The sequence below is a fragment of the Tasmannia lanceolata genome, unplaced genomic scaffold, assembly GCF_043159265.1.
Source record: "Tasmannia lanceolata isolate RefF3 unplaced genomic scaffold, GAP_Taslan_0.1 ptg000029l, whole genome shotgun sequence".
Lineage (NCBI taxonomy): Eukaryota > Viridiplantae > Streptophyta > Magnoliopsida > Canellales > Winteraceae > Tasmannia > Tasmannia lanceolata.
In genome coordinates, this window is record NW_027518706.1 from 10,910,350 (window position 1) to 10,924,293 (window position 13,944).

A 13,944-nucleotide genomic window follows, 5' to 3' on the forward strand; every position below is an offset into this window, starting at 1 on the left:
AAAAAGTACCGTACAGATTACTCCACAAGATGAGCCAATCCGTCCATTTGATGGGCCACAATGTAAATAAGTTGTTCCCAAAAACCTCATTTCCATAGGAGGATCCCAACCTTATGATCTATACAGGTTTCCATATTATCCGGTTCCTCTATAGAACAGAGGGCTAGGATCATCCTATGGAAATCATTTTTTTGGGCACATCCTATTCGCATTGTGGTCCATCGGGTGGTTTGGATCATCCTGTGGTGTAATCTGTACAGTACCTTTTGAAATATACAGGACTATATGGGCTTACACCACATAAAAACTCATTACCAGATATTACTATCACTCCTTCCTTAAGGCCCATAAATGAATATTAGGGGTGCAACTCGGGTCGGGTCCACCCGAACCTGTCGGGTTCAACCGGGAAAAAAAAGTCGTGTTGGGTTGAGTCTGGGCCGGGCCGGGTTCAGGTTGTGTTTCCTCTACCTGGGTTGAGTTCGGGTCGGGTTCGGGTTGAAGGCTTGAGCAACCCGACCCAAGTGAAACCCGATATTTTTAATAATTTTTTATTTTTCTAAGCTTAAAATCTCAGGTTGGGTCGGGTTGAACTCGGGTTGGATTCATGTTCAGGTTGAGTAAATGGTTGCTCGGGTTGGGGTCGGGTTGGCCTCAACCCGACCCGAGTTGCACCCCTATTAATGATTGGGATCATTTTTCTTCGGGTGATATCGTGGAATAATAAAATAATGCAAAGTAACAGTAGCCATATGTCTATATATAGCCGTATTTTTTTTTCAAATCTTACTATACGGCCCACTCCATAAGATGATCCGAACCGTTCATTTATTGGGCCACAATGTAAATAAAAACCATTCCGTAGTGTGCAGTCTATAGATCGTAGAGATATGATCATCCTGCATAAATGATTTTTAGAGCAAAACATATTCATATTGTGGCTCAGCAAATCAAAAATTTGAATCATCCTATGAAGTGGGCCGGAAAGTACCTATTGAAAAATACCGGACACACCATATAAAATCTATTACAAAAAAAATTAGAAATTTTTTGTCATGGTTGCCAAACATGCCCTATTTGGATTGTAGGAATTTCCTATATTTGATATCAAAACTGCAATGTTTTGATAAGATGCGTGAATTATTTAAAGGGCTGTCAGAAGGATTTTACAGATCTCAAATATCTGAAAAAGCCTTTTACATACTAAACAAAGAGCTGCTGCGTGCATCTTATCAAAACAATGGAGTGCTGAAATCATTTTCCTTTCCTAAATTGTTGGTAAATAAAAGGCTTTTTCAAAAATTTCTAACATTACATTATTTGATTACACGTGAAAAAATAACTTTAATTAACACATTGATGGATTTTTAATGTACAATGATATCCCTCTAGTGCGTGAATAGGTAAAAAAAATTCGTGGCTGCCAAAGCCTTAGTGCGTTGAACTAAGGCATATGGCAAGCATAAAACTAATGCAAAGTTTCACCCAGTAGAGAGCTTTTTAGGGGCACGGCCTATTCCTGTTGTAGAGATAAACTTATGAATGGTATGGGATCATTGAAAAAGTAGTTCACGCCAGTGTACTATTACTCATCCATATTTTTCCTTGGAAGAATAGGGCAAAACACCACATAATTTAACAAAATTTCCCCCAAAATTGTACCATGGATGTGTACACCTCCATACATGCAATTTGAATACCTATCCAAAGTGAAACCAATCTTGGTCATACATTATACCAAAGGCAATAAGTGGCCCACCATATCAATGGCCCCAATCACCACAAGACGTACTTCATTCAATAATCAATATTTGGTGTAGCGGAAGCAGCAAAAGGTAAGATCACCGTCCCTTGGAAAGAAAAACCTTGAATCCACAAGGAAAAACTAAATAAGCAATTCTTATTCATTGAAAATCTGTTTCATACACGACACGCCCAATAGTTAGAGTTTCTCTCCTTTTCCTAACTTCACTCAAACTCATCTTCATTCTTAAACACAAACTGCATTACTAGCTCAAACTCAACTACTAACTATAACTAAGGACTCTTAGTTAGAATTAGGAATTCTAACTATGACTAGAATGAGATTAACTTACTTATAAGTAGGAATTCTGAAGTTATTAAAACTCATCTTACATCAGTCCTCTCTGCTTGAATGAAACCCATCCTCAAGTTTAGATCCAGTTACTCAAGTGCATGCTTGAATGAATCTTGTCCTCAAGTTCAGTCCTGATTACTCAAGTGCAAGGTGTACTCATACAGATTAGCAACGTCTAAGTTGGAGGAAATTGACTTGTCATCAGGAAGATAGACCACATAGGCGTTGTCATTGATTTTCGTCAGTATCTTATAGGGTCCATATTTCTTGTTCTTCAATTTGTGAAGGTACCTGATGGGCACATCGGCTTGGCTATTAGCTGAACCATCTCCGGTGAGAGATTTGGTCAACCAAGTCGAAAAAGAAGCACCTTGCCCTTACTGATACCCCGAAAAAGGTATTCCAGTTGCATATCGGTATCCATATGCCTCTACTCCTTGTTAGTCTTTTGTTAATTATTTTTTTGAAAAGGAGTCTTTTGCTAATTATAAACATGTCATTCTTAGTCTTTTTACCATTGGTAGTTATGTTGGTTGAGAGAAGTTGTAAGGGCTATCTATATACAGAAAGCCCATCTCACCTCATTTTTCACTTAGACTCTGATTTTGAGATTTGTGAGATTAGAGAGTTGCTCTTATTTGGAGAGAGAGAGAGAGAGAGAGAGAGAGAGAGAGAGAGAGAGAGAGAGAGAGAGAGAGAGAGAGAGAGTTGGCGGCTCTTCTTTATTATTGTATATGTTCTTTGAGAAAATGGAATTGTAGGCTAGTGTAATACCCTTTTTCTAGATCTCATCTATCATTCCTTGATGAATGCAAGAACACGCATTGATCGAGATCAGTTCGCAATCACTGGAGGATTTAAACACTTGCATTCCCCTGTGTCACGGGCTTAGCAATTTCGTTAGCTAAAACCGTGCGACACTTGCACTTAGCACCCCAATGCTTAGCACAAGTCAGCTTTCTACCCAACTAGAGCAACACTTAGACAAAGAGAACACACACAATGTTAAGCAGGAGAGCTTCTATTACTTGAAGAAAGCATACAACTTTCTGAGGTAGTATACAAATGAGGGGCTCTTATCCTTTTATAGGCCTTGAGGGATCATTCTAGATCCCTTTCTACATACTTCTTTCTCTAGATTTTTCTTAGATATTTCAAGTATATTCTTTACAAAATGTCTAACACACTTCTAGAATATTCACACATTCCCACTTCTAGAGCCTTCTACCCTTCTACCAAGTTCTAGAAGGTTCTAGAATAATCTACATAATTCTAAAGGGTCTAGAAGATTCTAGAGTACTCTTCATAATTCTAGAGATGCTTAGAACATTCTTGGTCATTCCGGGATCTTCTACGTTATTCTAGATATGTCTAGAAGTTTCTAGAATTCTTCCTGTGACACTTGCTTGAATAATTATGTAAGAGTGTTGGAGAATTCGGCATTAGATCTGCTCATTACAGCACATCAATTTCAGATTTGTAAGATTTTTCCAAAAACATTTCCAAATTTAAGCATTTTCAGTTTCTTTCTTGCTCTTGTTCTATATAAAGCCACAATGTACATATCTTTGCATAGATCCAGTTAATATCTAGCCAAATCTGGACAGATCTTAAAGATTGATTACGCTTCCGCAATGCCGCCTGCATCAGTACCCATAGGAAACGCTCCTTAAGGTGGACCATCACCATGTCACCCTCCTTGAATACCTTAAGTTGTTTGGTGGACCATTACCATGTCACCATCTTTGAACACCTTAAGTTGTTTGTACTTACCTGTGGCTTTTTAGTACTTGGTGTTAAAGAGTCTTCCAGTTGCTTCACAGCATCTATCTGAATTCCTTAGATTGTATCAACCAAACATTCCTTTGTTGTATTAGCACCAGTGGGCAACGATTCATTAGCCAAATCTAATGGATGTCTTGGCATCTATCAGTATGCAATCTGAAAATGTGACTTTCCTATGGCCCTATTCACAATACTATTGTAACCAAACTCAGCCTGAGCAAGAGACAGATCCCATAGTACAGGCTTGTTGCAATCTCTGTTTGACCATCAGTTTGTGGGTGGAAAGTGCTGATGGCACTATAGGGATGCATCGAACCTCCTCCATAGAGTCTACCAAAATGACTAAGAAACTTAGTGTCACGATCCGAGCGAGCTACTTCACGAAAGAACAAATTGGCTACATTAGCTGCCTCTGAAGTCTTCGTGCAAGAAAGAAGTGTGCACCCCCGTTGGGTAAGTGGTAGACACAATATTCCAGATTTAATTCTTAGTTGGGTTAAGGTTTAGGCCTTAGGCTAGTTCACTTGACCCAAGCCAGACCCCATATCTCTTTTTCTTGCAAAGTTCTGCCATTCTAAGGAAACAAAAAGGTTTTTGTATTTTTGCCCTTTTTTTTTTACGGTGCCAACCCGAACCCAACCTTACCCAAGTTAAAAAGGTTAGGTTAGGGTTGAGATCTTAAAAGGCAAGTTGGGTTAGGGTTAACCCTCCTCAAACCTAGATTTGGGTTGGGTTGAGTTGGGTTAGGGTTGAACTGTTGAAGCATTCTTACCTCAAGTTGGACAAGGGTTGTAACCCGGCCCGAGTTGCACTCATAATTTTCCAAATTGAAAGAAGCCACGCAACTTTGGGCCTAGAAATGGGCTGAAGCCCAATCTATTCTACGATCCATTAAGGTAACCAACCTCAAAGCCCAGATTAGTATTACCATAGTCTCTCTCTCTAAATCCAAGCCGTCCAACGAAAATCAAAGGATCGCTGCCGTTCTTATAGTCTCTCTCCATCCTGAGGGTTTTTCTCCGAAGCTAGGGTTTACAGGTTTGACGATTTTGCTTTCCCATTTTCTTCTTTCTTTTCCTATTTTTCATTCATTATTTTCTAATTTGCAACATTTTTATTTTCGTCTAGGACTCCTGTTCCATTCTCGCAGGAGCCGATTTAGGTATGCCTGTAAATTTACTTTTTTTTTTTCCAGTGATTCTATTCTTAAATTACCGGGCTAGGGTTTGAAGTTTCTGATTTTACTTCTCTAGGGTTTGGAGTTTGTTTTTCTTTGGGGATTTCTATCTTGACGTTAAAGTAAAGGGTAATTTTGTTTTACTTTATGATAGAGTTTGAAGATCGTGGTTTTACGTTTCCGTTTGTGATTGAGGAGAAAGGGAATTATGGGTTTATATTTTTGCTCGCTCAGCATGTGGAAACTAGAAACTAAGAAAATGTTTAACTGCAAGGCATCCTTATACGTGGGTTTACTCCTTTACATTGATACATAAATTAAAAGCAGAGCTTGTTGATTGGCTATTACATGTAATCTGTATTTCACACATGCATATGTGCATCCATGGAACAAGTTGCATCTAGATACGTTATGGGTTTTATGGAAGGAAAGGAATTATTGGGTTTTCAGAAGAGTTCTTTAAAAGCCCCTAATTTATCTTCTCAAAGGTTCTCCCTTTAACTATATCCTGGGTAAGTGTGGAAAGAGATTTGTGCTAGTACTGAACAGGTGGTTGTCCCATTGTGGGGAATGTGAACCCCTGGCCCAAATGGGCTGAAACTGAACTTTGATGGGTCCAACATGGGGGAATCCCTGGTCAACAGGAGTTGAGGATCTTCTTAGAGACGATAATGGAGCGACAAGGTGGACATTCTCGGATCCTATTGGGATTGCAGATTCAAATGAAGCGGACGTTAAGAAGATTCTATTTGGGATTAGAATAATCGGCAGTAAGCTGTTGGATCGTACAATTGTGAAGGGCGACTCCTTCAATGCCATCAGATGGTTCAAGGGAAGTCACCCTCATCCCTGGAGAATTGCCCAGTGGATAGAAAAGATTCAAGAGCGGGTGGGGCTTCTTCTATCTCCTTCCAGCATGTTAGAAAATCTGTAAATTCAGAGGCCGACATGTTAGCTAGGGTTGATGTTGCAAGAGAGCGCGTAGAGCTTTTTGATTTTCTTCCCCATCGAGAGATATGGTTCACTGCGTCCCCTACATTTCTGTAAGACTAATTCCTTGTATTGACCATCTGGGTCGTAAGACCATCTCGATTACAAGGTTTATTGACTCGTAATAAAATCTCTAAACACACACACACACACACTTGTGCGTCATCCATTCATTCAGTTATTGTCCTTATCAATTCGCCATCCTTGTTTGTTCTGGTTGTCAGTTCCAATAAGGCATATTTATTTACTAGTTAGTATTTTCGACTTCCAGTTTAGTTTATTTCATTAGTTATTGTATTATTGTTTTGGGCTTCCGTTGGATTCATGTGCCGATATTAGGAGGCTTGTTTGGACAACCTTGACACTTTGTTGGCTTCGTATCCTTGCGCTCTCTCTAGCTAACATTTTGCCTGCAATCTCATCAAGTTCCTCATGGACTGGAGCGACCAACCACATTCTTGGTGACTTGGTGCACTTCAAACCCTAGTTTGATATCGGAGACTATGTATTTAGTCAGTGATATGAATGATACGATCACATCCGTTAGAGCAGTAGTTTTGACTGATGCATAAATTATCCTTTCTTAGAATGTTTCCTAATGTTAAGGATGTGTTACTATTAGCATCACAAGCTGTGGATGTGTTTTAATGTAATTTGAAATGCGAAAGGTCCCTGATGTGTTAGTGAGCAAGGGTACTGGAGTAGACTGAGTTAACTAGTGGACACTGCATGGGGCCTCTACACTTTAGATAAAACGACATGGACCTCACATGTTCATTTTCTTCATCGGTGTTCCAGCATTTAGGATGCCACTTGTTAAGTGATACATGCTATTAGGAATATTTTGTTTACACAAAAGTTCTTCAATAACCTTTTCTCCAATACAAATAAGTAGTGGGTTTGTCATGTTGTTTCTCACTGCATGATATGATGAAAAGGTTGGCATGAGTGCCCCATGGTTGGCTCATATACAATGTGGTTAAAGTGAAACTTGGGTGTGAATAAAATTAATGACCATTTTATTGAGGACTGATATGATTGAAAATGAACAGGTAAATGGAATTACAATGCAACTAGAGCACATCCTATGCGTGTATGCTGTTTAGGTTTTTGCTACCTCCTAGTTATTTAATCTGTGTTTAATGAATTTTTTGAGACATGGTTGAGTCTGAAATCAGAAAGTAACATGTCTGTAATTGTGGTTGAAGAAAATGTTGCATATATTGACATTGGCGACGGAGAGCTATCTATCACTGGTGTGCGTTTTTGCAGATGTGTTGCAGTGACATTGGATGCTTGGTGGGACTCCATCGTTGGGAATCATGGAAGCATAGTTGATGGTCATCACAACGACTACTTGAACATGTATGGCTTTGGAGGAGCTTAAAAAGATGGGTGGATGGGGGGTGGGGGATCTTCTTTTGTCGCACTCGGTCTCTAGGGATGTTGAGTTTGTTTTTCGTCCGTATAGAGTAGTTAAAAACCCTTTCTTACATTTTAGGTTGTATGTGGGAATTTTAATGTGCTTGAATGCCTTATGAAGAAGCAAAAGTTCCAATTGATGTACCTAATGCCTTGTTTATTTTGAAAGGCGCACGGTTTTGATTAACAAGAACAAAGCTTCGTAAACTACATCGACAAGGGTGTTAAGTCCGCATGAAGAGTTAGGTGATCCATGTGTTAGATTGCATCACAGTTATCGTATGTGTATGGGAGTTTTTGATATCCTTGTCTGGCTGAATGCCTCATGAAGAGGCAAAAGTTTCAATTTATGTACCTAATGCCTTGTTTATTTTGAAAGGCACAAGGTTTTGATTAGCAAGAACAAAGCTTCGTAAACTACATCCAATCATGTGTTCACTAGAATAAGACACGAGTAAATACAATTCATGTGTTAACCTTCCTATCAGTGGAGATTTCGATGCGGTGTAGTTCATTAGATCATCGAAGATTATTTTTGGGGCACACCCTATTCACATTGGGGCCAACACATGAATGAATTGGATCGCCTAACAAGGTGTGGCCCAATACATTTTAGAAAAGTATATGCCCCGTAGCAACTGAATGGTTTAGATCTTTGAAGAAGGTAAGTCCCACTCTATTTTTATTTTATTTTATTTTTAAAAAAAAGAAAATACTTGCATCTATGTACGGTCGTATATAACACGTATTTATCAACAAATTCATTGGCCCCACCTTTTCAAAGATCCAAACCGTTCATTTGTTAGGCCCCAATTTAAATAGGCCTTTCGCCAAAAACAATCTTCATAGGATGATCCCAACTCTTCGATCAATAGTGGTTCACATATCAGATGGTTAGGATCATCCTATAGGGATGATTTTATGGGCAAGGTCTATTAAGTTGGGGCCCAACAAATGAACGGTTTAGATTTAACAAGTTGGGCACCAGTGATTTAAAAAAAAAATACAGTATGTGCTTTAGGTATATGCATTTTTTTTTTGGGAAATGTTATCAGCACTACTGTCTTTTGATGAGGGCACTCCTCACTTTATTAAAAGTACAGTATGGCCCGCATCATAGGATGATCCAAACCGTTGGTGCGTACATCTAGCCCTCCCCAGACCCCGCAATGGCGGGAGTCTCGTGCACTGGCCGCCCTTTTTTTTGTTGGGAAAGGAGTCTCGTGCACTGGCCGCCCTTTTTTTTGTTGGGAAAGGATATCACGACCATTTTCTAACCATGGTGTGGTGGTACAAAGTTGCCAAGGCAACTGAGTACTTAGTAATCACTGGCTACAAAATTAAGGATATCAAACTAGCCAAGAAAGCATGGATCCTCCCTGGCCAATCCTACACCGTATTCGATATCTCCTCCCCCGTAAACTACACATTCAATGTCCAAGCGATGAGCGCCGAGAAGCTCCCCTTCCTCCTCCCCGCCGTCTTCACCATCGGCCCACGAGGAGACGACTTCGATAGCCTTCTCAAATACGCCAAACTCATGTCGTCCCACGACAAGCTATCCCACCACGTCAAAGAGCTCGTTCAAGGCGTAATCGAAGGAGAGACCCGCGTCCTAGCCGCATCCATGACAATGGAGGAAATCTTCAGAGGCACCAAAGATTTTAAACAAGAAGTGTTTGAGAAGGTTCAACTTGAATTGAACCAATTTGGGTTGTTGATTTATAACGCGAATGTCAAGCAACTTGTGGATGTTCAAGGCCATGAGTACTTTTCGTACTTGGGGCAAAAGACCCAGATGGAAGCTGTGAACCAAGCCAAGGTGGATGTGGCTGAGGCTAGGATGAGAGGGGAGATTGGGTCTAAGCTAAGGGAGGGGCAGACCACGCAAAATGCGGCGAAGATCGATGCGGAGACAAAGATTTTCTCGACGAAAAGGCAAGGGGAGGGGAAGAAGGAGGAGATTAAGGTGAAGGCCGAGGTGAAGATTTTTGAGAACGAGAGGGATGCTGATGTGGCAAAGGCAAATGCTGAGTTGGCGACTAAGAAGGCTTCGTGGTCCCAACAGACACATATGGCGGAGGTTGAAGTGGCAAAGGCGGTGGCGATTAGAGAGGCTGAGTTGCAGAGGGAGGTGGAGAGGAGGAATGCTTTAACTCGGACAGAGAAGCTGAAGGCTGAGTTACTTAGTAAGGCTAGTGTTGAGTATGAGACCAGGGTATGTATGATTTTGTTATCTTATCATTGAAAAATGATATTCCAACCCCTTTTGTTTTCCCTTGTTCCCAACCTAGGCCTTGCTTAAGAATAAAATTAGGCTCTATAAGGATTGCGAGGAAAACATTTCTGATGAAATGTATTTTCTTGGGAAGTTGTTTCTTTCCAATATTTAGAGGGAAATAATATGATTGTGGTTAATTTAGAGGGTTATTATCATAAATTGAATGTCCCTCTCACTAAAAGTAGAATAGGGTAGGTTCAAGTTAGGGCTGCAACTTGGGTGGGGTAAAACCCGACCCGCATTGACCCGACCCGAAATTAGCTTGGGTTGGGTTCATGTTTCTCGGTTCTCGGGTCGAGCCGGGTCTACGATCCAAAAGCCCGCATGAATCTCGGGTCGAGCCGGGTTTGAAGGGGCCCGATCCGACCCGACCCGACCCGAGTTACTTAAGTTATAGTATGTTTTTTTTCTTCTAAAACTTTGTTATTTTAAAAGTGAAAACTTAAAAGTAAAACTCACGCATGCACGCAATCACAGGGACTCTTTCCATCTTCTGTTCGTTTCCCCCCTTTAGCTCTAGGGCTTCAAGTTTCAACTAAATAGTTAATGCACTAAATAGTTTGTTGTTTATCTCATATAAGTATAATCATTTTCACTTGGTAATGCATCAATTTATTCTCTTTGGACTAGTTATTAGTTTGCCATGCTTGAGTTTTTCTACTTCTTATGAGTTGAGTTGCCTTGCCAAACAAGAGTTTTCCTTAAAAAATTGCGTCAACGTAAAAAAACCCGACCCGAGATTTATCAGAGAAGAGACTTATCCACAACCGGTTTTGTGATGGGCGGTTTCTTATTTTCCTTTTGGTTTCTTAGTCCTCCTTCTATTAGGAAACATGGTAAGAGTTATGTTAAGTTGGGAAGCCTGATTCTAGTTAGATTAGCGGTGGAGTTTAAATAGAAAGAGGAAACGTGGGAGAGTATGGGTTTTATTCTATAAATATGGGTCGTGTATCAAACAAAAAAAATATAACAAACCTAGACGTTCTTCACTCTCCATCTAAGAAACCACCTTCTTGTTCCCTTCTTCTTGTCCTTCACATCTTCACATCACCTTTTATTCTTCTTCTTCTTCATCTTCCAACCATGGTGTGGTGGTACAAAGTAGCCAAGGCTAGTGAGTACCTAGTCATCACTGGTTTCAATATTAAGGATATCAAGCTAGCCAAGAAAGCATGGGTCCTTCCCGGCCAATCGTATACTGTCATCGAAATCTCCCCAGTAAATTATACCTTCGAAGTACAAGCCATGAGCGTGGAGAAGCTACCTTTCATCCTCCCCGCCGTCTTCACCATTGGCCCGCGGGTCGAGGACCATGAAAGCCTTCTCAAATACGCCAAGCTCATGTCCTCCCATAACAAGCTCTCCAAGCATGTCACGGAGCTCGTTCAAGGCGTAATTGAAGGCGGGACCCGTGTCGTCGCCGCGTCCATGACCATGGACCAAATTTTCAAAGGTAACATGCTCTAACATGCTCTCTCAAACATATGTGGATTAAAAATTGATATACGTTTGATTATAATAAAATTGTCAAATCTTCTAATCTAATGCATGCTGATGAAGATCTCACATATTCTAACAGGTACCAAAGAATTCAAACAAAAAGTTCTTGAGAAAGTCCAGCTCGAATTGAACCAATTTGGGTTGTTGATTTATAACGCGAATGTTAAGCAACTTGTGGATGTTCAAGGCCATGAGTACTTTTCTTACTTGGGGCAAAAGACCCAGATGGAAGCTGCGAACCAAGCCAAGGTGGATGTGGCCGAGGCTAGGATGAAAGGGGAGATTGGGTCTAAGCTAAGGGAGGGGCAGACCAAGCAGAATGCGGCGAAGATTGATGCGGAGACAAAGATTTTCTCTACGAATAGGCAAGGGGAAGGGAAGAAAGAGGAGATTAAGGTGAAGTCTGAGGTAGAGATTTTTGAGAACCAAATGGAGGCTGATGTGGCAAAGACGAATGCTGAGTTGGCGAAGAAGGCTTCGTGGGCCCAACAGGCACAGATGGCGGAGGTTGAGGCTGCGAAGGCGGTGGCTATTAGAGAGTCTGAGTTGCAGAGGGAGGTGGAGAGTAGGAATGCTTTAACTCGGACAGAGAAGCTAAAGGCTGAGTTTCTTAGCAAGGCTACTGTTGAGTAAGAGACCAAGGTAAGTATGATTTTGTTAATTTATCATTCGATGTTGTTATTTCATCCCCTTTTGGTTTGCCTTCTTCCCAACCTACCTAGGCCTTCGCTTAAGAATAAAATTAGTAGCTCTGTTTGGATTGCAAGTAAAAATTTCTGATGCAGTTATTTTTCTTGGTTAAGTTTTTTCTTTCCATGATTTAGAGGTGAATAATATGATTCTGGTTAATTATGTTCCACCCTTTCTAAACTTTCCTGCAATCCATACAGGGCCTGAAATTATGTTCCACCCTTTCTAGTCAACCACCCCTGTTACCTTTTCTCTTCAGTTCTCTATGGATTTTTTTAATGCTATTTATATTGGTACTACCATGTTGTGATAATTGCACAAACTCAGCTTGTCTTTTGTTATTTAATCAGTGATCAAAAGTTATTATAGTTCCCAATATGCTGGTAAAAGCTAATTAAAAATGAAAAGACAAGTTGAGATTGTACAATTATTGAAACATAAATTGCAGTGCAAATATCACTAGCCTTTTTATTTGCTATATAAAAAGTAAACTGTAAGTATAGTATAGATGATATAGTAATGGCCTCCAAAGAGACCTCAATGTTCTATTTGCAAATAGAGTGCTAAACGGAAGGGCGCCCTTGCAGCTGGGTTTTTGGAAGGGCCTTGTAAAAATTATTAGCTTTACAAAACTTTATTTGCATATAGAGCCCTTCTTAGCTTGTATACAAATACCTCCTTCATCTTTGAATTTTGTTTATAAAAAAACAGGTGCAAGAGGCAAATTGGAAGCTCTACAAGAAGCAAAAGGCTGCAGAGGCAGAGCTCTATCAGAGGGAGAAGGAGGCCGAAGCCCGCCGAGTGGCCGCAGAGGCAGCCCTCTTCGCTCATCAGCAAACGGCTTTAGGGGAGCTCTACGCAAAGCAAAAGGAGGCAGAGGGAGTAGTGGCACTCGCGCAGGCACAGGGCGTCTATGTTAACACATTGCTCAAGGCCTTAGATGGAAATTATGCGAACTTGAAGGATTACTTGATGATCAATGGGGGATTGTTTCAAGAGATGGCTAAGATCAATGCTGGGGCCATACAAGGATTACAACCAAAGATCAGTGTTTGGACTAATGGCAATGGCGGTGAGGTTGCGGGTGGTGGTATGAATGAAGTGGCGGGCGTGTATAAGATGTTACCGCCATTATTTAAGACAGTGCACGAGCAGACGGGAATGCTGCCTCCGGCATGGATGGGCACGCTAGAAGATTCATCAGAATGATTAATGATTCATCAGTTATTTTATTTTATTTTTCATTTTTTTATTGATTTCGTGGGAGTTAAATGTTTAGTCAGATAGTTTCTTTCTTATCTTGATATAGAAGAACAAAAGAGTAGAAATTTAGTTTGCATCTTTTCTACATTTTTTGTAGCATGTTCTCTAGATTTTGATTCTACTTGGTTGCTATTTTAGTTGGGTTTTTAAGAGTTTCTGTATTTAGTTGGCTGGATGTATACTAGTGGAATTACGAATGCACTGAGTGGAAGTTATTTTAGAACGAAAAAAAAAAACAGCTAGAAATTAAAAGTTGCTGAGTGGGAATGTAATAGCCAGTTAGTGGATAGGAATAAAATGAGGGCTGATAATGATAGATAAAAACATGTCTAACTAGTAAAAATAATTTAAATTCTCTTTATAGCTACATTAAGGCCCTGTTTATTTCTAATTTTGAGATCCGATTGTGAGTCCAAAACTGATTATTGTACTCAAAGCTAAACATAAATTTGAGTCCAATAATCAGTCTGGGACTCCCAATCGATTTCCAAAATCCAAAACAACCAGGGCCTTACGTATCGTGCAGATGTAGTGGGGGGTGTTTGGTTGGTTGAAGTATAGATGATTAAATACCACCAATTCTGTCGTCCTAAGCTTTTGGTGTAATTGGGTCTTTCACAAAGAAGTACACAACAAATTTATTAAAACTATAATGTCAAATCAAATATAAGCAAATTTTCATCTGCTTACCCTCTCGTCAAACACTTTTCCACCTCTAACAATGTACCTTTGGAGACA

General features: G+C 40.1%; 1 protein-coding gene and 2 pseudogenes across 1 annotated transcript in view; all 3 read left to right on the forward strand.

Moving 5' to 3' along the window:
* Positions 1 to 4,813: 4,813 nt before the first annotated feature.
* Positions 4,814 to 13,944, forward strand: part of LOC143859366 (uncharacterized) — a 56,959-nt gene continuing 47,828 nt past the window's right edge. The window contains exons 1-2 of the mRNA XM_077370085.1: positions 4,814 to 4,921; positions 5,012 to 5,045. The gene's annotated coding sequence lies outside the window, so the exon portion shown is untranslated. The remainder of the gene's footprint in view (positions 4,922 to 5,011; positions 5,046 to 13,944) is intronic.
* LOC143859380 (flotillin-like protein 4 pseudogene) lies at positions 8,752 to 10,481 on the forward strand (annotated as a pseudogene).
* On the forward strand, positions 10,516 to 13,356 carry LOC143859363 (flotillin-like protein 4; annotated as a pseudogene).